Source organism: Phoca vitulina, unplaced genomic scaffold, assembly GCF_004348235.1.
Source record: "Phoca vitulina isolate PV1807 unplaced genomic scaffold, GSC_HSeal_1.0 scaffold7, whole genome shotgun sequence".
In the NCBI taxonomy this organism is placed as follows: Eukaryota; Metazoa; Chordata; class Mammalia; order Carnivora; family Phocidae; genus Phoca; species Phoca vitulina.
Genome location: NW_022589710.1, coordinates 47,524,200 through 47,551,688, shown reverse-complemented (window position 1 = coordinate 47,551,688; position 27,489 = coordinate 47,524,200). Strand labels below are relative to the sequence as shown.

The 27,489-nt window shown below is 39.0% G+C and overlaps 1 protein-coding gene and 1 pseudogene across 1 annotated transcript in view; both read left to right on the top strand.

Annotated features, from left to right (window-relative positions):
- Positions 1-27,489, top strand: part of SPTLC2 (serine palmitoyltransferase long chain base subunit 2) — a 104,288-nt gene that overhangs the window by 61,874 nt on the left and 14,925 nt on the right. The window lies entirely within an intron of this gene.
- LOC116633200 lies at positions 14,727-15,800 on the top strand (annotated as a pseudogene).

Sequence of the window (27,489 nt, the reverse complement as noted above, 5' to 3'; positions counted from 1 at the left end):
TCCATAACTATTAGAAAATGGTTGCTTGAGTAGATGAATGTTGCTTGAGTAGATGAATGTTAAACCAAATGGCCAAATCATGGAACAAAATAGATAGGTACATTTTACTAGGTAAATTTAAAAATGATGACAAGTGGGGCTCCTGGGTGGCTCAGTTGGTTAAGCGTCTGCCTTTGGCTCAGGTCTTGATCCCAGGGTCCTGGGATGGAGGAGCCCTGTGTCCTCAGGCTCCCTGCTCAGCAGGGAGTTTGCTTCTCCCTCCCTCTGCCCCTCCTTCCTGCTCCAGTGCACACGGGCTCTCTCTCTCAAATAAATACATAAAATCTTTTTTTAAAATGACAGGTAATTTTCCAGAAAACTGCACTTTTTGTACTTCTTAATTTTGAAAGAACTGGGCCTATTTAGGTGGCTATTGGTGTAGGAGAAAAAAGGAATACCTTGGGCAGATTGAGGTTTAATTAAAATTAGTTTTGGCTCATTTGAATTAATTCCTATAATAGACTTGTTAATGAGGTGTTAAATGATCATCTTGAGAATCCCAGGGACTGTCAAAAATTGATTTAGAACTGAGAAACTTTAAAAAAAAAAAGCATTCCAGGAGTCCCATGCTAAGGAGGCAGAACTGTTAAAGAAAACAATCTTGGTGGGGGAGCGGGCATAGGGAGAATTTCCTGCTTCTCTGCAGGAGGCTGATGGCTTTTACATCCACTTGTTATGTTTGGTGGACTGGCTGAGCCTGGACATCCCCCTCCAAGTCCCATGCTTTCTGAGCCCTGGACTGTTTTGGTTCCACTTTCTTCTTTATTATTATTTATCTGCTTTTACCTAATTTGTTTATTTCACTATTAGAAATTCATGTAAATAAAAATCAAGTTCTCATAAACAGTTTTCTTCTTACTTACAGCTTAGCAATGTATCTGACACTTGAGAGTCAGACTAGATTACCTCCTTTCTTTATAACTGCCTAGGATGCCGTTAAAAAAAATATTGGATTCCACATTTATAAAACATTTATCAAGCATCTACTCTGTATCCTGTGGTGGGTTTGCAGTTGAGCAGTGCAGGGTTGAACAATACATGATCTCTGCCTTTGAAAAAATATCCAGTCTAGTGGTAAGGATAGGATTCCAGAGAATGGCTGGTCTCAGAGACACAGGCAAATTCTTCCTTTGTTCAGCTTCCCCTTTTCTCCAGTTCCTCCTCCTGTCTCCTCTCCGAAAAGCTCCTTCCTTACCACCACCACCCCGCCCCCCCCACCAAAATCTTAAACTTCCTTAAAACCAGTTAATTATTTGAAGCCAACTCAGATCTTATTAGTCTTACATTCCTTATCAATCTTTCTAAGCAGACTTTTTCTATAGAAGCTTATCACTCTAGTAAATTACCAGCTATCAAAGGAAAAGAAGGATTTTCCTTTTGTAAGTTAGCTTCCGTTATTATCTAGCCCAAAGGGCTTTTAAACCAATGGCTTTAGCTTTCTAAAGTCAGCAAACAATACGACCACTTTATTGGTGGAGAAATTTGCGCCCACAAATGGTACCAGTTTTCTCAGTATCTTGTCTCTGAATAGAAAGAACGTGGCTTTCTTGAACTCCATCCTCTTCTAAAGTTGCAGTAAGGATATTTAACATTTTATTAAAACAGACCTTTTAACCTCTTTCTAATTTTCTGATTTCTGGTCTGCTAATTTTCCAAAACACAGCTAAATATAGTTCTGAGTAATCAGCCATACAAATGAAAGCCCTTTGGGGGCATATACCTATCTGTTTCTCTCTGTGGATCAATAACCCTCTTAGCCTCCCTCTCTGCTTCAGAAATTTGTTCAGAATACTCAAGAGCTTTCTGTTGCTCGGGTGTGTTTCTTTTTCCACTTCAGTTTCTTTCTTTCTTCCAAATCCGAATGCTAATAAAAGTTTCTCACCACAAGAGTGGTCTCTTCTTTTGTGTCTTGTTTCAGAGTTTGTTTGAAGCTAGCTATTAAGTAAGATGCCCACAGGCCGCAGCCCTGGGAGCTAATCTTTGAACAAATGTAGACTTGTTCATTTAGTAGAATATTGTTCTTAATACAAAACATAAATAAGGAGTTTGAGGTTGTTCCCCTAGGACAGGAAAGGAGCCCTGACTAGATGTCCCTCATTTTGGAGATTTAGTAAGATGATATAAGGAAACTAATTCTTAATTAAAATACTGTGAGTCAGAGTTGTTTGTTTTTTAGGATTGAAGTGGGTGAGTTACCTTAGTTTTATTTCATAATCAAATTTATTTTAAAGATTTTTCCCCCACAATTGGATTTATTCAGTTACTGTTTAGCTGAGACTTATGACCATTATTACTTCAACCTATTCTTATGACTTGTAATTTGTGAACCTTATAATCCAGGCTCTGTTTTGTTTGAAGAAGAATAACTTTCTAAACCTTAACGTGATTAGAAGTGTTTTTTTCCCCAGAATTATTTCGGAGGACCTTGTCTAGGAGACTTGACCCTAGTTTTTCACCAACTTTGCGATTTACTGCTACAAGAACACTTAATATGTATAAACAAGTGAGAAGATAGATGGACTCTGTTCTCAATTAAGAACCAGATACCCTTCTGAAGAGCTTTCTGAAGAGGAATTGATTAAAAAAAAAAAAAAAGTCACTTATGGTTTTTCTAATTATCTAAATATTTTACTCTCCCTGCCATCTGCTTTGGTGGTGGAGCGAGGTTTAGAAAGACCTCATTCAGGTGTACTCTTGTGAGCCTCTGTTCTCACACTTTGTCCATGGGGTGTTGCATCAGAGGACCTGTTCGTGTGGTGGTCCCTAACCTTGCTTTCATAGAGGAAAGCTTCAAAATGAGTCATATTGCTGATGTCAGGGCCCCTTGCAGACCGTTTGAGTTTCTGGGGGGGTGAGGCCCCTGCAGGGTGTTACTTAAAAGCACCCCAGATCTTAATGTGTAGCCAGGGTTGAGCACCACTGTTGTAGAGCTTGTTAGAAATGAGGATTCTAGTCCACTCTACCAGACCACCGAGTCTTGGTGGACCAGGTCATAGAATGTGCATTTTGAAGAAAACCTCAGTTTAAAATGCAAACTAATTTTTAAGGGACTTAAGGGCTATTTGTTTGTTTCTTTGTTTGGGCTTGTTTACACCAAAGAGAACCAAGAGCTGCTCTACTGAGAGGTAGTAACTTGGGAAGGAAAGGAAATTGGAAAGCCAGACATATGGTCTCTTTCTTTTGAAAGAAAAATAAGGGACATGTTGGCTTGTGGAACAGGAGCTTGGTGGTAAAGCTGAGTTGCCAGTTTTCATCGTTTTTGGAAATCTAGATCCCTTTATGCTTTCTTCTAGAGAGCTGATGATCCTTGCTGAATGAGTCAGAGGCATGGGTGGAGAACTCAGAAACCAACTAAGAGGGGAGAAAGAGAACTAAGAATTCAGAGACCCATGGTTGGCTCTTTAAGTCTGGTTGCATTTATTTTTGTTTCACTTTTTTTTTAATGGCCTATTAATTCAGAATCAAATTTTTTAGTGCATAACCTACAGATGGCCTTGCCCACTATAAACTTTAAAAAGTTCAATACCGATTAGTTTGTGAAACTTATTATGTCCTTGTCTTCCACCTCTGCAACTCCTAGGTTAATTCCAAGCCTTGCCTTTACCAGCAATTGCCTTATTTGCTGACCCTCCTCCCTCATCTGAAGGTGGTGGGTGCTTGAGCGAGGTACACAGATTTCCTTATCCCTGGAGTTTGGACTAAAAGTAGCTTGTTATGTGTTCCAGCCCCAAAGGACAGTAGGATGGTCTTTGGACAAATGAAGACTTTCTGTCCTGACAGTGAGCTGGCACCCTCTAAAACTCAGTTCCTTGGGGTGCCTGGGTGGCTCAGTGGGTTAAGCATCTGCTTAGGTCATGATCCCAGGGTCCTGGGAGTCTGCTTCTCTCTCCCTCTGCCCCTCCCCCCGATCATGCACTCTCTCTCTCGCTTTCAAATAAAATATTTAAGAAATAAATAAAACTCAGTTTCTTAATTTTTCGAAGGCACTTGGCCTCCTTTCTTCCTTTTGTTTAGGGCTCTCTGTTCCTGGCTGTGCGTTAGCAACCATTCTTTGAAACTCTTGAACAACTTTAAGCCTTGGCCCCTGCTGCTTGGTGCACATCCTGTGGCAGTCCTCAGGAAATCCTAGTTTTTGGCATTGAAACTAATTAAAGGATTAAGCTGTCACTATGGAGAGGGTGATAAACGGTGCTCGAGAGAGTCACTTAGCAAAAGCTGCTCTGGTTGCAGATGAGAGAAATAGCAGTAGTAATATGGGAGAGTAGAGTCAGATCCTTGGCCGAATTCTTGTAGGGAGACAAAACACCAAAGTGAGCTTTGGAACAGTGTCCCTAGGGGAGGGAGAGGCAGGCTGTCTGCTTTGATGTTCATCGGCTTGACAATTGCCTGAGCTGAGCATTTTATTTGTTGCCAGTCTGGCAAAATAGGGCTGCTTCTAGGAGATGGTGAACGTAGCTCCTTCTCATTTTGCTTTAGTGTTAAACAGTTATTGAACTCTTGCTTTCTAGAAGTCCCTTATAAATATCCTTTTTACAAGACTGTTCACTGGAGCCCGAAAGTAGCTTGTAAAGAGTGGGTTGGAGGTACATTTATTTTCCTATTCCTTGGGTCTCTTAAGGACCTTAAAACCAAGATTTTCTGGTGCAATTTAGTTGGTACTTAAGGGGAACATGTTATTCAAATCAGTCTGCCCTGCCTTCTAGCTAATACTTCTTTTGTTTTAGGTTAACATTTCTGGATAAGATACTTTATCCTTCTTTCTCTGAAATCATGTGAAAAACCTGAACTCATAAATTCAAATTCCAACACAGTGTGGGGAATTGGAATAGCTTTGCTAATGTTTTTTTCTTTACATCCCATGCTCTCCTCTCTCTCCCACCCTTCCTTCCTTCTCTAGTCTTATTTAGTACTTGAAGGTATTTTTGGGTATAGTGATCTTAATTTCAATCTACAGGTTGAAATTCTGCAGCTGTTCATGTAGAAGTTAAAGAACAAAGGAAGACCTTTAATGGCGGCTGATTTGTGTCTTTAGGCATTTTTTTGTCCCTCTCTCTCCTTTCCAGTAAGCTATGAGATCCTACTCTTCCCAGTACATCCTGATTGGGTACTTGTGACAAATGTACAATTTATTGCTCTAGAAAGTGCTGTGATGAGTGGAAAGTGTTGTCTGCCGCCTCCTCCACCCACTTTAGACCTGTCCATAGAAGGTGACCGTTGATAATTAAGAAACATGAGTGAAGGAGAGACTGCTGCTTCTTTAGGAAAGAAACTTGGATGACTTAGTTAAGGATTCATCCCTGTTCTGCCATCCTCTACACTAAGGTATCATCTAAATGTGAAAAAATAAAAATAATAATATGGAGTGGAAGTTCCTTTGTGGTTTAACCTTGTTAATTATCAATATATTTCTGTTGGCATGGAAATCAACTTTGGTACTTATGTACTCATAAGATTCATAAGATAAGCAAAAGTTATCAAAATTTTTCTTTTCTCCATTTTGGTTTTCTTTTCTCCATTAGTGCATCTTTACCTTTACTGCACTTACTCAGTTTTTAATTCTTTAACATACCCTGTTCCTGGAGGAGTGTACAGAGAGTACGGCTACAAGATTCTCGGTCTAAGATACTTGCTGCTATATGTGATTTGAGTAATGTGTACCATTCAGTGATTCCTAAACAACACCCCATCAATGGCAGGGTGGGGTCTTCCGTGGAGACCTAGAGTGCTATTTTTTGCCATTGATGAAGAGTAAAGGAAGTACCTAGCAGCTTCTGTGTTTGGTATGGGGAGGGCATTCTTATCTCTTTTTTATAACCAAAACTGTCTAAATGAAGTACAATAATTGTATGGGTTAGTACTCTTTCTAATTCTGTGCTTATTCTTCAAACATTAATGGTGGGGATGGTGACCGTTTGGGGAGAGAAGTAGAAAGAAGATAGTTAAAGATGACCGGTTTTAACAGCAGTTAGAGATTATTTTTAATGTCTAAGTAAAAGTGTGGCCATTGTTCAAGAAAATGTTCCATTAAGTATCATCTGAGTCCCATTGGGCTTGGGATAACTTGGTCAGAAGAATAGATGGCTATTTCTTGGACAGGATCCTAAGCTTTCTGAGGCATCAGAGTTGCAATCATCATCATAAAGCATTTGCTGGACTTTTCCTATTTGGTGTTTTTATAGAGAGGAAAAAGGAGAGTGGAAAACAGAGATATTATAGGAAATTGGCTCACATAGTTATGGAGGCTTACAAGTCTCAAGATCCAGGGGTGCCTGGGTGGCTCAGTCGTTAAGCGTCTGCCTTCGGCTCAGATCATGATCCCAGGGTCCTGGGATCGAGCCCCGCATCGGGCTCCCTGCTCCGCGGGAAGCCTCCTTCTCCCTCTCCCACTCCCCTTGCTTGTGTTCCCTCCCTCGCTGTGTCTCTCTCTGTCAAATAAATAAATAAAATCTTTAAAAAAAAAAAAAAGTCTCAAGATCTGCATTTGGCAAGCTGGAGACCCAAAAGAGCTGATATAATTCTAGTCCAAATGCCATTAGTCTCGGGACCCAGGAAGAGCTGATGCTTCAGTTCAAGTCTGAAGGCAGAAAAAAACCTGATGTGCCAGCATGACAGGCAGGAGGAATTCCTCCCTATTTGGGAGGGCCCGTTTGTTCTTTTGAGACCTTCAAACGATTGGATGAAGCCCACCCACATTAGGAAAGACAATCCTTTTTTTTTTTTTTTTTAAGATTTATTTATTTATTTTAGAGAGAGCCGTGGAGGGGGGCAGAGGGAGAGAGGGTCTTAAGCAGACACTCCACTGAGCGCAGAGCCCGACACAGGGCTCAAATCTCACAACCCTAGATCATAACCTGAGTCGAAACCCCAAGAGTCAGACACTTAACTAACTGCGCCACCCAGGTCCCCCCAGAGGACAATCTTTACTCAGTTTTACTCAGTCCACCAATTCAAATGTTAATCTCATCCCAAATGTCCTCACAAAGCACACCCAAATTATGTTTGACCAAATATCTGGTCACTGTGGCTCAGGCAAGTTGACACATAAAACTAGCCATCACTGCATTCTCAGTGGATTAGCCCACTTTTTTGAATATTAAAAATTGCCTGCAAAGTTTTCCAGGTTCAGTAGATGTAAATAAGTGAATAAACTCTGTTCTAGGCCTGTCAATTTTTTCCCCCCTCCATATTGTGCTTGGCAGTGAAGACTCAGCTTTGGGTTCTAAACTCTGGTTTTCTTCAAATGTAAACAGTTTTTATAATATTAAGTTAGTTAACTTTATATTTTAGTTTCTATTTGTTAGTTGATTTTTAGTTGGTCCCATTAATGATGTTTATACCCTGGGCAATTTGCTAGAAAGTAGATTATCAATAACATGAATGAATATATGCAGCTCAGGGATCAATCTTAAGGATCCAAAATGCAGGATTTTTAATACCAATTTAAATGTATTCATCTATTCATTCTTTATTTTGTTTATAAAACTAATACATGCTTATTTTCAAAACCCAGATATTATACATATGTCACAGAAAGTATAGTCCCTATGATCGTATGTCCTTGGATAACCCATGTCAGTTGTTTGGCATATAGTCTACAGATTTAGTACTGTTATTCCTTTTTAGCAATAGCATATAAATAACACCACTTGATTAGAAGAGTTCAGTAGTTATGGGAGGGAAGAAAATGAGAATACTTATTGCCTTTTTAGCAGTTACTGGAGACAGTTTTGTTCTAGGGTTGTTAGACTGTACTCCATAATTTTGGCAGAACAAAAAACAGATGAGTCCTGCTAGGATACCTCCCCTACCCTCTGTGTTTAATAGTGCTTAAGAATAACAGAAGAGGGGCACCTGGGTGGCTCAGTTGTTAAGCATCTGCCTTCGGCTCAGGTCATGATCCCAGGGTCCTGGGATCGAGTCCCACATCGGGCTCCCTGCTCTGCGGGAAGCCTGCTTCTCCCTCTCCCACTCCCCCTGCTTGTGTTCCTGCTCTCGCTCTCTCTCTCTGTCAAATAAATAAATAAAACCTTTAAAAAAAAAAAAAAAGAATAACAAAAGAGAAGGAAATCACATTGTGAGAGGACTGTCAGCTTGTGAATTCTCTGTAAATGGGGGCACTAACAATGCCTAAACAAGTGATCATATCCAAGTTGGCTTGAATGTCAGAATCTTGTCATTATGGTAAGTGAAGTGTTCCATATTGTTCCAGCATTTCATGTGCATACCTTCATCTGGTAGCACCCCATATAAGGCTAATGTATTACAATGTTAATTCTCTCTGAAGTATTAAAAAAATGAAACAAAATAAGCCATTCTTTTTTTTTTTTTTTTTTAATATTTTATTTATTCATGAGAGTCAGAGAGAGAGTGAGAGGCAGAGGGAGAAGCAGGCTCCCCGCTGAGCAGGGAGCCCGATGCGGGACTCAATCCCAGGACCCTGGGATCATGACCTGAGCCGAAGGCAGATGCTTAACCATCTGAGCCACCCAGGCGCCCCTAAAATAAGCCATTCTGTTACTGTTCCTTGTTAATTCCTCCCCATAGTTCAAGAGTTGGTGAGAGTTGAGTCTCGCCAGTTGCCCTCCTCAACTTTAGACCAGTGAGAATTACTCTGTGCCCCGGCAGAACACAGGTAACTCTTGGGCAAGAGGCTCTTTCTCTATCTTAACTTGAGCATTGGTGGTGTCTTCTTTTTCTGTTGTGTGTTTTGTGTTCTGGCAAACAGTTTGGACCTATGTGTAATGGCCAGCAAATGTGTGCAAGTGATAGAGCTATCACACAAGTAAGGAGTGAATTACGCCAGGTGTTCAAATGCACATTTCATGACTTCTGGAGGTTTCTTCAAGGCAGTGGTTGAGAACTCAAGCTAGTAATGATCAGCAAGAAATAGGATTAGTTAGTGAAGGCCTTTGATACTGTGTAAAGCATCACAGATGTCACTGCAGCCTGGGAGTATTGACCAGTAATTGTGAGGATAGTAGAAGAAACAGTGAATTGCCAGAAACCTGCCATAATTACAGGAGATTCAGGAGGAGAAGCCTGAAAGTCTGAAAGTGCATCTCCATAGGATTATGCTGGAACACATTTGCTTTCAGATCCCTCATCCCTCCTGAAAGGGGTTATGTTATGTCCAGATCACACAGTCTCTATACCTAGAATTTTTGCACTTCTAAGCTCAAAACAGTAATTGAAATGAAAAGAGGCCATGATAAGGCATTGCTTGGGAAAAGTTACTTTTGATAGCTGAATGTGCTGCTTTGGGTTGAACTTGTTTGTTCTTCTGTATATTTAAAGTGATTGCAAACAGACCTTCTTAATTTTTGTTTATTCTTAGATTTTGCATGTTTCATATATTTTTGGTTTTACAAACAGATTATGGCACATTTGTCATCCTAATCCACCTCTGCAACTAAATGTGTGTATCATTTCCCCTAAATATGTGTTAGTCTTTTCCCCTCTTGGTGGAACTGCCGTATGTAGACTTATGCCAAAATTAAATGTTAGCAATAAGGTAAGTCTGCTTTTAAGATACTAAAATATATTTCAGGGGCGTCTGGGTGGCTTAGTCAGTTAAGCGTCTTCCTTTGGCTCAGGTCATGATCTCAGGGTCCTGGGATCGAGCTCCACGTTGGGCTCCCTGCTCAGTAGGGGGGTCTGCTTCTCCCTCTGCCCCTCTCCACTCCTCATGGCTCACGCTCTCTCTCTCTCTCAAATAAATAAATAAAAATCTTTAAAAATTAAGAAATAAAATATATATTTCAAATTCAAATGGAGACTTTCTTGGTTATGTGAGCACCATTGTTGTTGTACCTCACTCTTCTCCCATCTGCATAGTTAATTGAGAATATGTTGTTAAATTTATTTTATTAGCAGATAAGAGCTGTGTCTGTTACATTTTTATCTTTTTTAGTCTTTTTAAGGCATATTATTCCTTTAATTGATATCTGATCTTTAACACATCCAGAGAGAACTTCTTCTACCTCCTCTATCTGGTTTTGGCTTTTTTTTTTTTTTTTTTTTAGTTTAAGACACAATAAGGTTTCATTACTCAGCAATCACTTTTTGACTACTTACCGTGTGCCAGCCATGAAAAATGACATAGAATCTTCAAAAACTTCTTAAGGCAAAACATTCAGTTTTTTGAATTCTCAAAATAAACATTTTCCTAGTATTTCTTAATACCTCCTAACCCCTCCTGTGTTTTATTTTATTAACTTTTATTCTGTCCTTTTTGGCATCTGATTAGGTTTTAGAGTTAGAAGAGTCAGTTGGCTTGCTTTTTCTCTTTTTGCTCAAGATCTTTAGTATATCCTTAGAAGACAAAGTATATATACTCATCTATTGCTGGCTTTTTTCTGATTTGAAGAAAGAAGAATAAGACCTTAAAATAATGTTACAGGTAAAATAATAAAAATAATAAATTCTTACATATATAAACATAAAATAATTGAAATAATGAGTTTTTAAACACTATGTACAAGGCATTTTATTAAGCACTTCCCCTGTATTACTTCACTTAATCCTTAAAACAACCTTACAAAGTAGGTGAAATCATTTCATTATGAATTCCATTTTCCAGATGAGGAAACTGTGCTCAGAGAGGTTAAGTGACCTACAACAACGTTACAGCTAGTGGAGGATGGAGCCAGAACATAAACCCAGACAGTCTGACTTCAGAAGTGTCCATGCCACCAAAGAACCAAGCTACAGCTCAGGAGTGAAATTTAGGAAGACAGTAGAGTTATTATTTCCTGTCTTTCTCAGACCTGCTTTTACTGCTTTGATGTCTTACTTTAAAATAGCTGTCTGATGGTTTCAGATTTTAAAATGCCAGCACAAGCAACTCTGTATGCCTGTTGCATATTAGGGGAGAGAATCTGTTTAGCCCAGGTAGAGACGGTTCCATCCCTGTTATGGTGAGGAGTGGTTTTCAGAAAATAAGGGCATCTGCTTGCCATCTTGAATACTCCAGTTGCATAGGAAATTAGCCTCATCTGGATGGCAATTAACAGGTGATGTGATGGCAGAGATTTGGGAACACTGGCTAAAACTAGCTTTGGAAAGTCGATAGTATGGTAGAGCATGTAATACATGAGGCGTATGTATAAATTGTAAACCGTTATCTGTTATGTGTTTAAATGTTGGTAATGTCAGCTGTGTCCTGTGTTATGTGTTAAGAGTATGAAAAGGGATTAAAAAGTGGAGAACTAGAAACAGTGAGGGAAAGCAAGAGGATCCTTTATTTCATCTTTGAAAGCTAAGCTGGAGGGTCAGATAATGTAATGTTGTGGAAGATATAAATGGCATAATTTTAAGGGAAAAATACACAAATGGAAGGAAGTAATAATAGTGAACATGTTATTGTGTTTAGTATATACTGAGCACTGCTCTAAGTTTGTAAATAAATTCTCAGAACAAGTATTAGACATAATTCTCCTACTTTTATAAAATGAGGCAGCAGAGAGGTTAAGTTGCTTACCCAAGGTCACAGAGTTACTAAGTGTTAGAGCCAGAATTTGAACCTGGACATCCAGTTTCAGATGTCAGAATGCTTTTTTGTATATGAGATATTTCATTATTATTTGCCTTAGTGTAATTGGATATAAATTCTGCTGTGAATCCAAATTAGTTTGAGCACATAAAAGGGTTTCCATTTTCTCAGACCAACTTGAATGTTTGTATGTTTTGGGGGGAGGTGCTGGAGAGAAAACTATATTTGCCCTCAGAGTTTGCAGTTTGTTTTGAAGACAGGAGACCACACATGAAAGGTGTAAGAACAGAAACAGAAACTTATAAAAAGAGCAAATTAATGATGTACAGAGCAGAGGCATGTCTTAAAAGGTCCCAGGAATTTTTCCATAACCTAATTTTTTTTTTTTTTTTACTTCTGTCCTTCATCTTTCATAGACCTCTTGGTTCCTTTGGAGTTTTTCAAGCTTAGAAATACATAAAACATTGGTAGAAAATAACAAAAACAAAATGGAAATGAAAAAGCAAATTGCTCGTATTTACTGATTTGTATGATTTTCATCTAAACTGCAGAAAAATTGTCCAGGAATTTTTACACAGTAGAGCTGTGTATTTACCACCAAGCTAATGGTGGAGAAAGACTTAGGGTTTGAAGAGGTGTGGACTTTTTTCAGAAGTTACCCTTTAAGTCTTTTGTTTACATAGAAAAAAGTGACTTTGGGATAAATTATATTACATTCTTCAAAAACAAAAAAAAGTATTGCTTACACCTGACATATAGGCTGGAAGATTCGGATGAAATGGGAATGACTGACTGCTGATGTGTGCTGTTTTCTTTTGAGGGGCAATAAAAATATTCTAAAATTAATGTTTATGATGGTTGCATAATTCTACAAATATACTAAAAACATTGAATTACATGTTTTAAATGGGTGAACTGTATAGAATGTGAATTATATCTCATTAAAAAAAAACTTGACCTTGGGCGCCTGGGTGGCTCAGTTGGTTAAGCAACTGCCTTCGGCTCAGGTCATGATCCTGGAGTCCCAGGATTGAGTCCCGCATCGGACTCCCTGCTCAGCAGGGAGTCTGCTTCTCCCTCTGACCCTCCCCCCTCTCATGTGCTCTCTCTCTCTCATTCTCTCTCTCAAAATAAATAAATAAAATCTTTAAAAAAAAACAAAACAAAACTTGACCTCTAGTGAGTGAACACTGTGGTAAAATATATGTAACATAAGATTTAACATTTTAACTAATTTGGGGTCTACACTTCACTGGCATCAAGTACATTTTACAGCATTGTGCAACCATTACCACTGTCCATTTCCAGAATCTTCTCATCATTCCAAACAGTAATTAACTTTTAATATGCCAATCCAAGTTTAGAAGCAGTAGTCTTGACCTACTTGATTTTAAACCTTTAGACTTTTTTTTTTTTTTTAAGATTTTATTTATTTATTTGACAGAGAGAGACACAGCGAAAGAGGGAACACAAGCAGAGGGAGTGGGAGAGGGAGAAGCAGGCTCCCTGTTGCGGGGCTCGATCCCAGGACCCTGGGATCATGACCTGAGGTGAAGGCAGATGCTTAAAGACTGAGGCACTCAGGCACCCCTAAACCTTTAGACTTTAAAAATACTTGCTCCTCCCAAATTGAGTTTTGTTTCTCTAAAGTTTTTAGCCTTTTCCATTTGTTTCCCCTCAAACATGCTTTTTCTTTTGTGTTCCTCAGATAATGGCATCACTATTTATGAAGTTGTCCAAACAAGAAATCACTATTATATTTTCTTTGCTTCTCCATTCCATATATTTAATCACCAGAGCCTTTAGATTGTGCCTCCTTAATATCTTTCAACATACTCTGTATCCCCACTGTTACTGACTTGACTTAGACTTCTATTTTCACATGGATTTAATAGTCATAGAGGGATCAGTCAAGAAAGAATGAATTGGAAGAATTAAGATAAATAAACAATGCTGAAAATTAGGGACCTCCATGCAGAGAGTTCCAGTGCAGTGTGATGATTCTTGGATGCCTTTCCTGAGTACTCTAGTCCACATAGGTCTCCTTCCTGTCCAAGATTCATTCATTCATTAAACATTTATTCTGTATCTTCTGTGCACTTTAATGATTTGTAACATTTCTGTCTACCTTCAAAATATATCCCCTATCTACTTTTCATACCTATTGCTGTCACCCTTGTCTGAGCCACTGTCCCCTCCCATGCCCTCTCTACTTCTGTCCTCACCTCTGTTTAAATGCAGCACTCTGGGTGATCCTGTGGAAACATAGGAGATCTTATCAATCTTCTGTTTAAGAATTCTCCCGGGGACTCTCCTGCTTCTCAAAGTCAAAGTCAGAGTCAGATCCTTTCTTACAGTGAAGACTGTGAATCCCTTGTGATCTGGCCCCCTATGGACATTCTGTTCCAACCATGGTGGTTCACTCTGCCCTAGGAAATGCCACGTGTGCTTTTGCTGCTGCTGCTTTTTTTTTTTTTTTTTTTAAGATTTTATTCATTTATTTAAGAGAGAGAGAGAGTACAAGAGCGGGGAGGGTCAGGAGAAGCAGACTCCCGAGCCGAAGGCAGCTGCCCAACCAACAGAGCCACCCAGGCGTCCCGTGCTTTTGCTTCTGGACCTTGGCACTTTGTGGAGATAGTGTTTGGCTCATCCAGGTTATTTCTCACACATCACTTGAGTGGCCTATTTACCTTTTTTGTTGTCCATCTCCCACATTGGAATGTATGCTCCATGCAGGCAGGAGTTTTGTCTCTTTCATTCCATATAGTATATCCAGGGCCTAGATGTCTGGCACACACTGGGTGGATACTCAGGATATATTTGTTTAATGGCTGCTTGCCTAGCACATAATCCGTTCTTCCCTTTCTGTGTCATCTTCCTAGTGAGATTTTTGTCTTTGATGTAAAGACTATGATGCTACTTTTCTATCTCCTGTATTTCTACCAAATATATGCTAAAATAAATGAAATCTTTATTCTTTATTTTTATGTACTAGATTTTTTTTTTTTAGCAGTTTTATATCTTAAAGTTAAATAAGGCTTCAAAAAATGTTAGTAGTCCCCAAATTGAACTTCTTTAGGTGTTTACTTTTATTTCTTTAAGAAATCCTGAAGCAGGCTGTCAGGGGGAGTAGGCAGGATGACAAAGGGGCTGATGAACTCAGCGGCAGATTTGCTGTGATCACGGAGACCAGCGGCCCGTGGCAGTTGGTTGGGGGGGTGGGAGGTGGGCAGAGCCTGAGGTAGCAGCTGGGGGTGTGTGGCCCGGGGAGTGTGCCTCATGAAAAGCAACCCCAGGGTCTTCACTGAACTCATTGAAGAATTTGGTTTCCAAGGAGCCCAAGTAGAAGAAATACGGAGTTTTGGAAAGTTAAAGCCAGTTGACGGGTTAATTTTCCTTTTCAAGTGGCAGCCAGAAGAACCAGCAGGCTCTGTAGTTCAGGACTCCAGACCTGACGCGGTATTTTTTGCCAAGCGGGTAATTAATAATGATTGTGCTACTCAAGCCATAGTAAATGTGTTATTGAACTATACCCATCAAGATGTCCATTTAGGAGAGGCATTATCAGAGTTTAAAGAATTTTCACAGAGCTTTGATGCAGCTGTGAAAGGTTCGGCCCTCAGCAGGTCAGATGTGATCTGACACGTACACAACAGTTTTGCCAGACAGCAGATGTTTGAATTTGGTGCAAAGACATCAGCAAAAGAAGAAGATGCTTTTCACTGTAGTTATGTTCCTGTAAATGGAAGATTGCATGAATTAGACCGATTGGTTTCAGTGCACACCATCAAGATGACTGGATCAGCACAGTGAGGCCAGTCATAGAAAAAAGGGTACAAAAGTACAGTGAAGGTGAAATTCGATTTAACTTAACAGCCATTGTATCTGATAGAAAAATGATATATGAAGAGACGATAGCAGAATTACAAAGACAGCTTGCTGAGGAACCCATGGATACAGATCAGGGTAATAATATATTAAATGCTATTCAGTCAGAGGTTACCAAAAATCAGATGCTTACTGAAGAAGAAATACAGAAACTAAAAAGATTTGAAAATGTCAGAAGGAAGCGTAATTATCTGCCTTTCATTATGGAATCATTAAAGACTCTAGTAGAACACCAGCAGTTAATACCACTAGTAGAAAAGGCAAAAGAAAAACAGAATGCAAAGAAAGCACAGGAAACCAAATGAAGAAGATGCTTTGCGATGTGTACACATTTCTGCTTCTGCACTTATTTAATGGAAACCATTAAGTATAAAGAACTTTGAGGGGCACCTGGGTGGCTCAGTCGGTTAAGTGTCTGCCTTCAGCTCATGTCATGATCCTAGGGTCCTGACATGACATCAAGCCCCACGTCGGGCTCCCTGCTCAGTGGAGAGCCTGCTTCTCTCTCTCCCTCTGCTGCTCCCCCCCCAATCTCAAATAAAATCTTTAAAAAAAAAAAAATAAAAGAACTTTGAGCAACATCCTAATTGACTCTGCATGTTTGGGGATAGTACCAATCTGTCTTGTCTTTAATGCATGGATTCTTTCCTTACCTGCATCATGTGTATGTAGTGCATATTAAATAAAAGTGATGTTATGAAAGTTTGTCCAGGGTGCCAGTGGGTTAAGTGTCTGCCTTTGGCCCCTCTTCGGGCTCCCTGCCCAGCAGGGAGTCTGCTTCTCCCTCTTCCTCTGCCCTTCCCCCTGCTCCTGCTCTTTCTCTCTCTCTCTCAAATAAATAATCTTTAAAAAAAAAAAAAAAGAGTGCTTGTCCAATTCCATTATTTGACACTGGATCTGAGAACTTCTGTTGGTTCTGTGGATGTACACTATCATACTGAACCTAGAAATTGCACAAATGATACTCTGTACCTGTAATTGTTATAATTAATCTCTCAGTCTTTTAGCTCAGTTACATGCTTAAAATTTATAAATGGCAGATCTTGATTAAACTGGATCTCTTGTTTCTCATCATTAATGAAAAAAAAATCTGTATTTTTCTTTGATATCTATACATTTTGAGGATTTTGAAACTGAGTATTGTCTTGAGAAAGTATAGTTTTAATGCAGCTCATTTGAAAAAGACAAAAGTATAGTGTCTACTGATTTTCGCTGCTGCCAGTAGAAAAAGTAATAAACATCCCAATTTTATTTTAGCAGACTTAAAAAAAATCCTAAAGCATATTCACAGCTACTGTATATGCACAGTTTTAACTCTTACTTGGTGAACTTAATATAAATTCATCATTTTTCTCAAATCTGAGCACTTTTAATTGGCAATATTGAATTTGATGGAATAGTTCATCATTTATATGGAGTAGTAATATGGTGTGAAACAAACTTACACATTTTATTGAGACTTTTGTAGATGTACATATTTTAAAAAAAATAAGTAGCAGTTTTAATGGGGATTCAACATTCAGCTGTTTTCCTTTAGGCTCCTGAAAACCCCAGAGACTTCAGAATATTTATTACTGTTGGTTATCAAATCTAAATGTTCACTTGCCAACCCACTTCTTCTTTCTTGGAAGAAATAAAAGTTATTTTTAGAACTCTGATTTCCTGATTAAGTGGAGTCAGGAATCCCAGCAGTTCTCCGTATTAAAGGATATGCTTGCACATGTAAGGAATGTTCTGTTTACCTGGGGTTTATTTAGTTCAGGAATATCTTAAGTCCTGGGACAAGTCCAGCCTTCCCTAAACTGTCTGTCTGCATCTACTCCCTCTGCTCAGCTTTACCCCTTTTAAAATGGAAGTCAAACCCTCTACTTTCCAAAACAACCCATCCTTCTCTTCTAATTTATCAAAAGCATTAGTCCTAAGAAATTAATATTTTGCCAACATTACCATATTTGATGGTCAGATTATCAGATTTGAGTCTTTCTTAGAAAACACAGTCTCAAGAGACCCTGTTCTTTTGTGCATTGATAATATTACACTCACCCAGAGACGGTTAAGCTTTTTTAATCCCAAGTTGATCTCTCTAGTGAACCCTTATTCCTGCTGCAGTCCTATGGTAGCATCATTTTAACTTGTTCTCTGCTGAGTAGTTCTGTGCCCCATCACATGCTGATAATTCCAATTATAATGCCCCGTAGCTCTCCTAAAAGGCAGTCATCCGGTAGGCAGTGGGAACCAGACTTGTTAGCGATACTTTGTGCTGGCCTTTCCTCAGTTTCTCCCTCTTGCAAAGTATGTAGAAGAAAAACCTGATACTAAAACGTCTAGGGAAAAATGACTTTATGAGAATGAAAACAGATGCACAGGTGGAAAATAAATATTTTTATGGCTAGTATTGTCTGATTTGTGCCTTTATTCATATGATCATTTAAAAAGACAACGGAGGAAAGAAAGGAAGGGCCAGCCCCTTTATGCTTTCATTTCCTGCCTCCAGGCAAGGGCTTCATAACACTTCCCCTGTCTTAGAAATTCCTGGAACACACAGCACCAAAAAATTTCAATATTTTTCCAGGTTTGTCTTGAATAACAAAGGCTGGCAGGAGAATGCTTGAGACCACCCTGTAATATCTAGATGGTTCTATTTGGTTTTGTTTTTTAAGTAAAAGGGTGATTTTTATTAAGGGTGATAACTTAAATAGTAGTTGGATATACTTAAGATTATAAATTGAGGGATCAGAAATTTAATCTCATTCCAGTTTTTTTAACTTCCTTTGATTTTCCAAGTATTTAAATGTTAATTTTTACTTTTATTTAAGTATTAACATTCCTACAGTAATGTGCACAAATCTTAGGCATACAGTTCAGTGAATACACACCTGTCTAACCACCACCCAGATCATGAGATAGAACATTTCTGTTTCCCAAAAAGCTATCTTGTGCCTCTTCCCAGTCTCCATTCCAACTTGCTAAAGATAATTTTTTTTTTAAGTTTAAGGCATGCAACATAATGGTTTGTTTGTTTTTTTATGTTATGTTAATCACCATACATTACATCATTAGTTTTTGATGTAGTGGCTAAAGATAATTTTGACACTATTTTGACTTCTGTCACTATTTATTAGTTTTGCCTGTTCTTGAACTTCATATGAGTGGAATCATACATATAATACGTATAATCACTCTTTTGAATCTCTTGTGTATTATTCACCATTATGTCTTTTGAGATTTATCTGCACATTTGGGTGGAACAATAAGTTCATTTGCATTGCTGCCTAGTATCAAACAATAAATATTGTTAGAATATATTTCTAGTTACTCATTCTGCTAATGGACATTTTGGTTGTTTCCTGATTTGGGCTGTTATTAAGAGTGGCACTCTTGTATGTGTCTTTTGGTACACAATTCTGTTGGGTGTTTGTACCTAGGAATAGAATTGCCAGGTCATAGAATAGACATATGCTTAGGTTCAGCATATATTGCCATTTTTACAAAGTCCCAGTTCACAGTCTCACTAGCAACATCTTGAGAGTTCCAGATACTCTTGTCAATACTCAGTATAACCTTTCCAACACATTTTAATACATTTAAAAACACATTTCCAGAGGGGATTAGAGATGGAAGTGGAGAAAAGAAGAAACATTATTTATTCTTACTCAGATTAGGAACTGTATCATTTTGGGGCACCTGGGTGGCTCACATGGTTAAGGAACTGTATCATTTTATATTAAATGTGTTTATTCATTTCTTCCTTTGCCTTGCCTTCTCAACCCAACTCAATATTTTGGCAATATTTACTACATTCTACCCAAGAAAAAAATGTACCAAAAAAGCAGGAAGAAGACCTAAGCAAATGGAAAGATATCTGTGCTCATGGGTTGGAGGACTTAGTATTGTTAAGATGACAGTACTTCCCAAGTTGATCTATAGATTCAACAATATCCCTTTCAAAATCCCAGCTACCTTTTTTGTAGAAATTGGCAAGCAAATTCTAATATTCATATGGAAATGCAAGAGACCTATAATAGACTTGAAAAAGAACAGTTAGAGGAGTCTCATGTCCCAAAGCTGTAGTATCAAGATAGTATCATACCAGCACAAGTATAAATACATAGACCAAGAAATACAACTGAGAGTCTAGGGGCACCAGGGTGGCTCAGTCAGTCGAGCGGCTGACTCTCGATTTCGGCTCAGGTCATGATCTCGGGGTCCTGGAATTGAGCCCTGTGTCGGGCTCTGCACTCAGCGGGGAATCTGCTTCAGGATTCTCTCTCTCCCTCTGTGACCCGTCTCCTGCTCGCTCTCTCTTAAATAAATAAATCTTAAAAAAAAAAAAGCTATACAACTGAGAGTCCAGAAGTAAACTTTTTAATTTATGATTAGTTGGTATTCAACAAGACAGTCCAATGGGGAAAGAACAGTCTCTTCTAACGAATGATTCTGAGAAAACTGCATATCCACATGCAAAAAAATGAAGTTGGACCCCTACCTCCCACCATATATAAAAATAACTCAAAATGGATCAAAGGCCTAAATGTAAGAGCTAAATTTACAAAACTCTTAGAAGAAACATAGATGTAAATCCTCATGACTGTGGGATTAGACAGGGATTTCATTTTTCTTTTTTCTTTTTTTTAAGATTTATTTATTTTTGAGAAAGAGAGTGTGTGCATCCGGGGAAGGGCAGAGGGAGAGGGGGAGAGAGTCTTACCGACTGCACCATCAAGGCACCCAGGCAGTGATTTCTTAGTTCTAACACCCAAAAGAACAAGCAACCAAGAAAAATAAATTGTACTTCATCAAAGCTTTTGTTCTTTGAAAGACACCTCATCCAGAAAGTGAAAATACAGCCCTCAGAATGGGAGGAATTTTGTAAATCATGTCTGATAAGAAAGAACTTTTACAACTCAAACTAAAACCAATTAAAACACCCAATTAAAAAATGGGCAAAGGATTCAAATAAGTATCTCTCCAAAGAAGATACATAAATGGCCAATAAGCACAAAAAAAAGAAGTTATTCAAACCTGTTAGACATTAGGGATTTGCAAATGAAAACCACAGGAAACCACTTTACACACACTAGAATAAAAAAGACAGACTAACATTGTTAGTGAGGATCCAAGAAATTGGAATGCTCCCACGTTACTGGTGGAAATGTAAAATTGCCAGGCTACTTTGGAAAACAGTTTCCAGTTCCTCGCACAGCATGGAATTAGCATATTACCCAGAAATTCTCTTCCTAGGTATATTCCCAACCAAATTGAAAACGTATGTCTACATGATAACTTGTACATGAATGTTTAAAGCAGCATTATTCACAATAGCCAAAAAGTGAAAACAACCCAATGGGCATCAGCTGACGAGTGGGTAAACAAAATGTGGTGTATCCATGCAAAGACAATTAAAAAAGAATGAAGTACCAACGCATGCTACAACACGGATGAACCTTGAAAACATCACGTTAAGTGAAAGGAGGAAGACACCATGGGCCACATATCATATTTTTCCATTTATATGAAACGTCCAGAATAGGCAAATTCATAGAGACAAGAAGTAGATTAATGGGAGAGGAAATGGGGAACGACTGCTAACAGGTATGGGGTTTCCTTGGGGGGGAGGGGGGATGAATGACATACTGGTGATGGTGGCACAACTTTGTGACTATACTAAAAACCACTGAATTGTACATTGTAAAGGGGTGAATTTTACAGGACGTGAATTATATCTCAATAGAAGGAGGAGAAAAACTGGAGAGAGTAGAATAATGAGGGAGTACAATTTATGATATAAGCTGTAATAATTTGGAACAGTCCAAATTAATGGAATAGAAATAAAATTCCAGAAAGGTAAGGAAAGGGCCTGCTGAAGAGAGGCCCTACCTAATCATAAAGTATTGCCTTTTAATACACTGTTAATCAGTTAGCTCTTATTTTATATTGGTTTTTCCCATGTGTGGTTTTATACTTTAAATATACCAGATTGCCCCACATGTATATCTTCTTCTAGATAATTGGTAATTGAATCTAAGGGAGGTAAAAACATGCCCAAGATCTATATACAGCTAATGCATCTCCAGCTTAAGTTTAAGGCTAAAGAGAAAAGAAACCCATACTCCCTGTAAAGAAATAACTTTAGGGCCAATAGTAGTTCTCAACTAACCAAGAACTGTGCTGCCTTCCTAAGACACATTGGGAAACATCTAGGGGCATGTTTGGTTGTCACAGACTGGGCTGTGAGGAAGTGGTATTGGCATTTATCGCCAAGGGGTCAGTGATTCTAAATGTTCTTCAGGACACTGGACAGCCTTAACCAAGAATTGTGCCCCAAATGCCAATAGCAGTCTTACTAAGAAATACTGGCAATGGTTGACTGAATTTTCCAGGATGCCCCCCTTTGGAAGATGGAGCAGTGATAGAAATCTTAGAATGGAAATTTACCAGACAAGAGAACCAGTTCCAAACTCAGATTCGGCTCCTCGCCGTACAAAAATCGATACTGGAGAGACAAGTGATGGGAAAAGAAAGGTTGCTTTATTCAGGAAACCAGCAACCTGGGAAGATGGTAGACTAGCGTCTCAAAGACCATCTTCCCCATCCAGGGCAAGCCCGAGGCTTTTAAAAGGGAAGGCGCGGGAAAGGGGAGGGGCTGCATGCAGGAGAAGCCAGCGTCCGGCAGCTACTCCTGAGTGGACATGAGCCTGAACAGACGTCTGGCATCAGGGCAGCTGTTTTCGCGTGGAGTCAGGCCTTATCTGCAGGAGGGTTGAGTCCTCCACGCCTCAAGACCAGTGGTCTGCAAATCTCAAAGGAAATAAGTCAGGTCTGCTACAGATCAGGGACTTAGGGCAGGAAGCGAAGAATGCAGAAGCTTGAAGCAGTTTAACCCTTAAGACCAGTTGGTGCGCTGTTACGAAGGAGGCTACAGATGAAAGGAAGTCTCCGGGCACCGTCTCTTTCCCTAGGAGCAGACGGACAGGGCCCAAGAATCCAGAAGCCGAGTGGCCTCCTGGGCCGGGGTGGTGGAGGCAAAGTTAGTGAAAGGTCCTAAGAGGCAGGTAAGTCTCCAGGGTATGTGCCAGCAAGCCCTGTCAGTGACTTCAATTAAACAGTTACTCAGTTCTCCTTTTTCATTCCCGTTAACTACCATTCCCTTTCAAGACCTACTTAATACAGAAGCTGGAGTGGATCAGTGAGCAGTGGTTAAGGGCACAGTCTTAGAAACTAGAAGAACCAGTGGGACGTCTGGGTGGCTCCATCAGTTAAGCCTCCGGCTCTTGGTTTCAGCTCAGGTCGTGATCTCAGGGTCAAGAGATCGAGCTCTGGGGGGGTGCCTGGGTGGCTCAGTTGGTTAAGCGACTGCCTTCGGCTCAGGTCATGATCCTGGAGTCCTGGGATCGAGTCCCGCGTCGGGCTCCCTGCTCGGCGGGGAGTCTGCTTCTCCCTCTGACCCTCCCCCCTTTCCTGTGCTCTCTCTCATTCTCTCTCTCTCAAATAAATAAATAAAATCTTTAAAAAAAGAGAGAGATCGAGCTCTGCGTCTGGCTCAGCATCTAGTAGAGTCTGCCTAAGTTTTTCTCTCCCTGCCCCTTTAAAATAAATAAATCTTAAAAAAAAAAAAAAGAGAGAGAGAAGAAAAGAAAAAAGAGACTAGAAGAACCAGGGAGTTCAAATCCTGGTTCCTCCATTGGAGTGACTTAGTGCCTCTGGGCGTTGGTTTAGTTTCCTCCGCTGCGAAATAACTCTTAAATTTGCTGTTTCTAAAAGGGAAAGGAGTGCAGCCCTACTAAGTCTGTTCTTCCTCTCAGAAGTTACTGATGTAGGAAAGATGCTGTGGTTTACATATTGAGCATAAAAGGAATTTTAATTCTCAGCCTTAGGTGTACTTGTCTCTTTGGAAAGTGTCATCGTGATTTTGCATCTGAGATCTACCATGCAAATAATTGACAGTTCTCGGAACTGCCATGGTGGCAATAGTTAAGGCAGACCTGATTCCCTCTTCACCTCGGCCCAGAATACTTCCAGGCTAGCAAGAGATTGAGCTGTTGTCCTAACATTGGATTCAGATGTAGCACCACTAGTAGAAGAGAACGCCAATTTAGATTAATATGAATCAACATATTCTTACATTCACTGACGGTAGACTATAAAGTGGTATCTTATCAGAAGATAAGGCTGGGTGGTAGTCAACCTGGTAATATTTAGAGAGACAGTAGCTGAAATGAAAAGGAAAGGAAAGAAGGATTTATGGAGCCTGGCACTGTGCTTGCTAGATCACATCCTTTCTGTGCCTTGAAGAGAAAAGTACTAAGAGCTTCCATAATCATGGGAATAGCCTTTGAAAACATAGTTTGCATGTGATCTCATTTACCTGATATTATATAAACATTTATTTAAGAGATCTTTAAGATATAACCTCATTGTAGATTTCAGTGGCAACACATGCTTAACATAGGCAAAGTAAACACAGAATGTCCCTGTTTATTCTATTTTTAAAAAATGCTTTTCAAGAGGAAAAACCACTGGAGTGAAACATCGTTCCTTTCCACTCTGCAGTATAACCCAACCACAGTAAAATATTAGAAAAAGTAACTTTCCAGATAGCAAAAATGAGACATTTGGACAGATGATTAAACTAAAAGATTGATAGTTAAGGGGCGCCTGGGTGGCTCAGTCTTGAAGCGTCTGCCTTCAGCTCGGGTCATGATCCCAGGGTCCTGGGATCGAGCCCCGCATCAGGCTCCCTGCTCGGCTGGAAGCCTGCTTCTCCCTCTCCCACTCCCCCTGCTTGTGTTCCCTCTCTCGCTGTGTCTCTCTCTGTCAAATAAATAAATAAAATCTTAAAAATAAATAAATAAATAAATAAATAAAAGATTGATAGTTAAATTCAATTCTGAGACATAAAGTATTAAGAGATATTATGTGAAATATCCACAATGTAATGTGTTTAATAGTATAAATTAGAACAAGGTGTTGGGTAGTTTTTTTCCATATTTTATCCTGCCTTAATGACCCTTACCTCGTGGTTCATGCTGAAAACTAATTGAAACCATTCTTGGGGCTACCTGTTTTGTTTGGGGGACCCTCAATTAAGAAAACCCTTATCTGCTTTGAAATTATGACCTTTAAGAAGAAGGGGCGAGTGGGGGAAGAAGTTCTTCAATTTCAAATTCTTCCAGCCCATTATAATTAATTGGGAAGTATAAGTCTGAAGAGTAGCAGTAATTTTATTTTATTTTTCCCAGGAAAGCAGATTATATCAGCATATCCAGGAAATCTAAGAAGATTAGGAGCTGTATAATGGAGTATGATGTGAGTTAGGGGATCAACTCTGGCTGAACATCATTTATATTTGCGTCCTTTATTTTGAAAGATTTCAGTTAACACCGGAAATGTTTTTGAAGTTGCAGACTCAGACATATTTTGTTGATTGTGTTATAAGTTATATAAAAGCTCATCAGCTAAATTGACAATTATATTGCTATTTAAGCAGGTGAGTACATGTTATATTCTTTCAAGCATAACTTCTGAGTAGTTAGCATTAATGCCATTTAAGACAAAATATCTGCTGCCTTTTGTATCCCCTTACTTCGTACATAGGTCTTATCCCATTTTTTTAACCAGTCCTGAGACTTTAGAAAATTTGTAGCTCATAGAATACTATCTGGTCTGATTGATACCTGAGAGGGCATTGAAATTTCATTTGAGTGATAAACCAGTAGTTCCTTCAAACATTAAGTTTACATGGCTGAATGAGAATCCCGAGGAATCTGGATTAAGACGTGATAAAATATACCTTTTGGAGAACATCTGGAATGCAGTTGGTTCAACTTCACAATCTGTTTGGCAGTGGTTAATATATATAGCTCCAAATCTAATCCTATTTCGTAAAAGTGATGTAAAGTTATTAATATAGGTTATCAATAGGTAAATAATTGTGATGCCCCTCCTTTTTAGGTTTTCTCTTTCCTTAAAAGAATTAAGTCTAATGATGCCATCACAATCTTTTGATCCTTCATCACTTTCTAAGCATAAAATTTATTGCAAAGAAGTTGAGGACTAAAAATGACCTATTAAAGTTATCTTTTACATTTTCTGAGAAATTAAATTATGTACTCCTGTTTCCTTTTCTTTCTCTTTTATACCACGCCACAGATTTTTACTGAAGAACTCCACAAACACAGCCACAGAGTGAGGTTTAGTTGTGAAGTTCAAGAGAATCAGTGTAGAGGTTTTCTCAGAATTGCTTTGCTTTTTATCATCCTTAAAAGTAAAGATTTATGTTTGAAAAGTAGAGAAGAATGCTGACCTCTTCTATTACCATCTGTGTTCTTAAAAGAATAAAGACATTTTAAGAATTAGATTTTTTTTTAAATAAGGCTAAACCTTCTTTTTACACTTTACATGTTTTAAATCCCTATCAGAGGGGCATCTGCCTGGCTCACTTGGTAGAACATGTGACTCTTGTTGGGGTCATCAGTTTGAGCCCCATGTTGGTGTAGAGATTACTTAAAAAAAAAGAGAAAGAAAGAAAGAAATCGCTGTTAGACCATTCTTCCAGCCCATTATAACTTGCTGCAGCTCCGGTAAGAAAACTTCTTAGAACTGAGCTAGCAGATTGGATTAAAGTAGCAATTACACTGCTTGCATTAGTATTAACTAGTATTTTATTTTATATTATTAAGGATCTTATTTATTTCAGACAGAGAGCACGCACATGGCGGGGATGGGGTTGGGGGAGGGAGAAGCAGGCTTCCTGCTGAGCAGAGAGCCCAGCCTGGGGCTGGATCCCAGGACCCTAGGATCATGACCTGAGCTGAAGGCAGACGCTTAACTGACTGAGCCACCCAGGTGCCTCTTAACTAGTATTTTAGATGATATTTAATTCAAAATGGGTAACTGTGTTGTCTTTAAAATTCAGCATCATCTTAAGAATAAGGAATAACTATGTAACTACTTCCCAGTATGTATAAGCGCCAGAGCTTACTGAATTGTCTGCAGTTATTTGTCTACTTTTCCTATTATTGTCTTTGAAATTATTTGGTTGAACCATAAGAAATTGCCATTTTTAGGTGACAGATAGTCAAATATCAGCAGTTTCATGGTTCAGGCTACGACTTCTGTAGGTTCAACAGACCACTTAATTTGTGTGATTCCCTACGACTGCCATTTCTGAGCTGACTTCTTTAGCACTGGCCTGACACTTCCGCTCAGTCTTTATTCCGGTACTCACCAGCAGAGACTGCAGTTTGCTGTTCAGGGTGAGTTTATTGGAAGAATTGCTTTTCACTTGTCTCATACTTGCCCTGTGTCTCCTTAGGCTCCTGCACCCATTCATCCCTACCCCATTCATTGCCAGTAAGTGCTGTTTAAAAATAAGACACAGATACTCTTACCCAATAAAGGGCTGAACACTTTAAAGTTTGAAAAATACATAATTGCTTGGTGTGGTGTAGAAGAAAAAGCACTGACAGAAAACCTTGATCTGCCTCCTGAAAGGCCTTAGAGAAATAATTTAACATCCCTGGGCCTGTTTCTTTATGTGTAAAGTATAAATAGTATATTCTTTTATTATAACCATCTAAAAGCAGTCAGGATCAAGTGAAATTGAGCTGTTAATTCTTTTTTTTTCCATTCTTTTCATTTTATTTTTAAATTTTATTTCAATTCCAGTGTGACTAGGATGCTTAAATACATGTTTAGGAGAGAATTCTTTTTAATCTAAACTTTATAGCTGCCAAAGTGAAGGTTGGTAATCCCTGATGTCCAGTAACATATGAGTGGATATACAAACAAAACAATGGTGGTGTATCTTTACAAAGGAATACTGTTCAACAATAATGGGATGTGTAAGTTGGAGACTTTAAATGCTATTCCCACTATCTTCGGGTTGTGTTATGTGAGTGTTGTTTTAGATGTGTTTTCTTCTGGGACTCTTCTTGTCAGGGAGCAGATGGTGATGAATAGTGAGACTATTTTCACTTCCTTTCATTAAAGAAAACTTACTTAGAATGATATAGTAATTGGAAAAGTTAAGGTCTGGGGCACTTGGATGGCTCAGTCAGTTAAGCATCTGC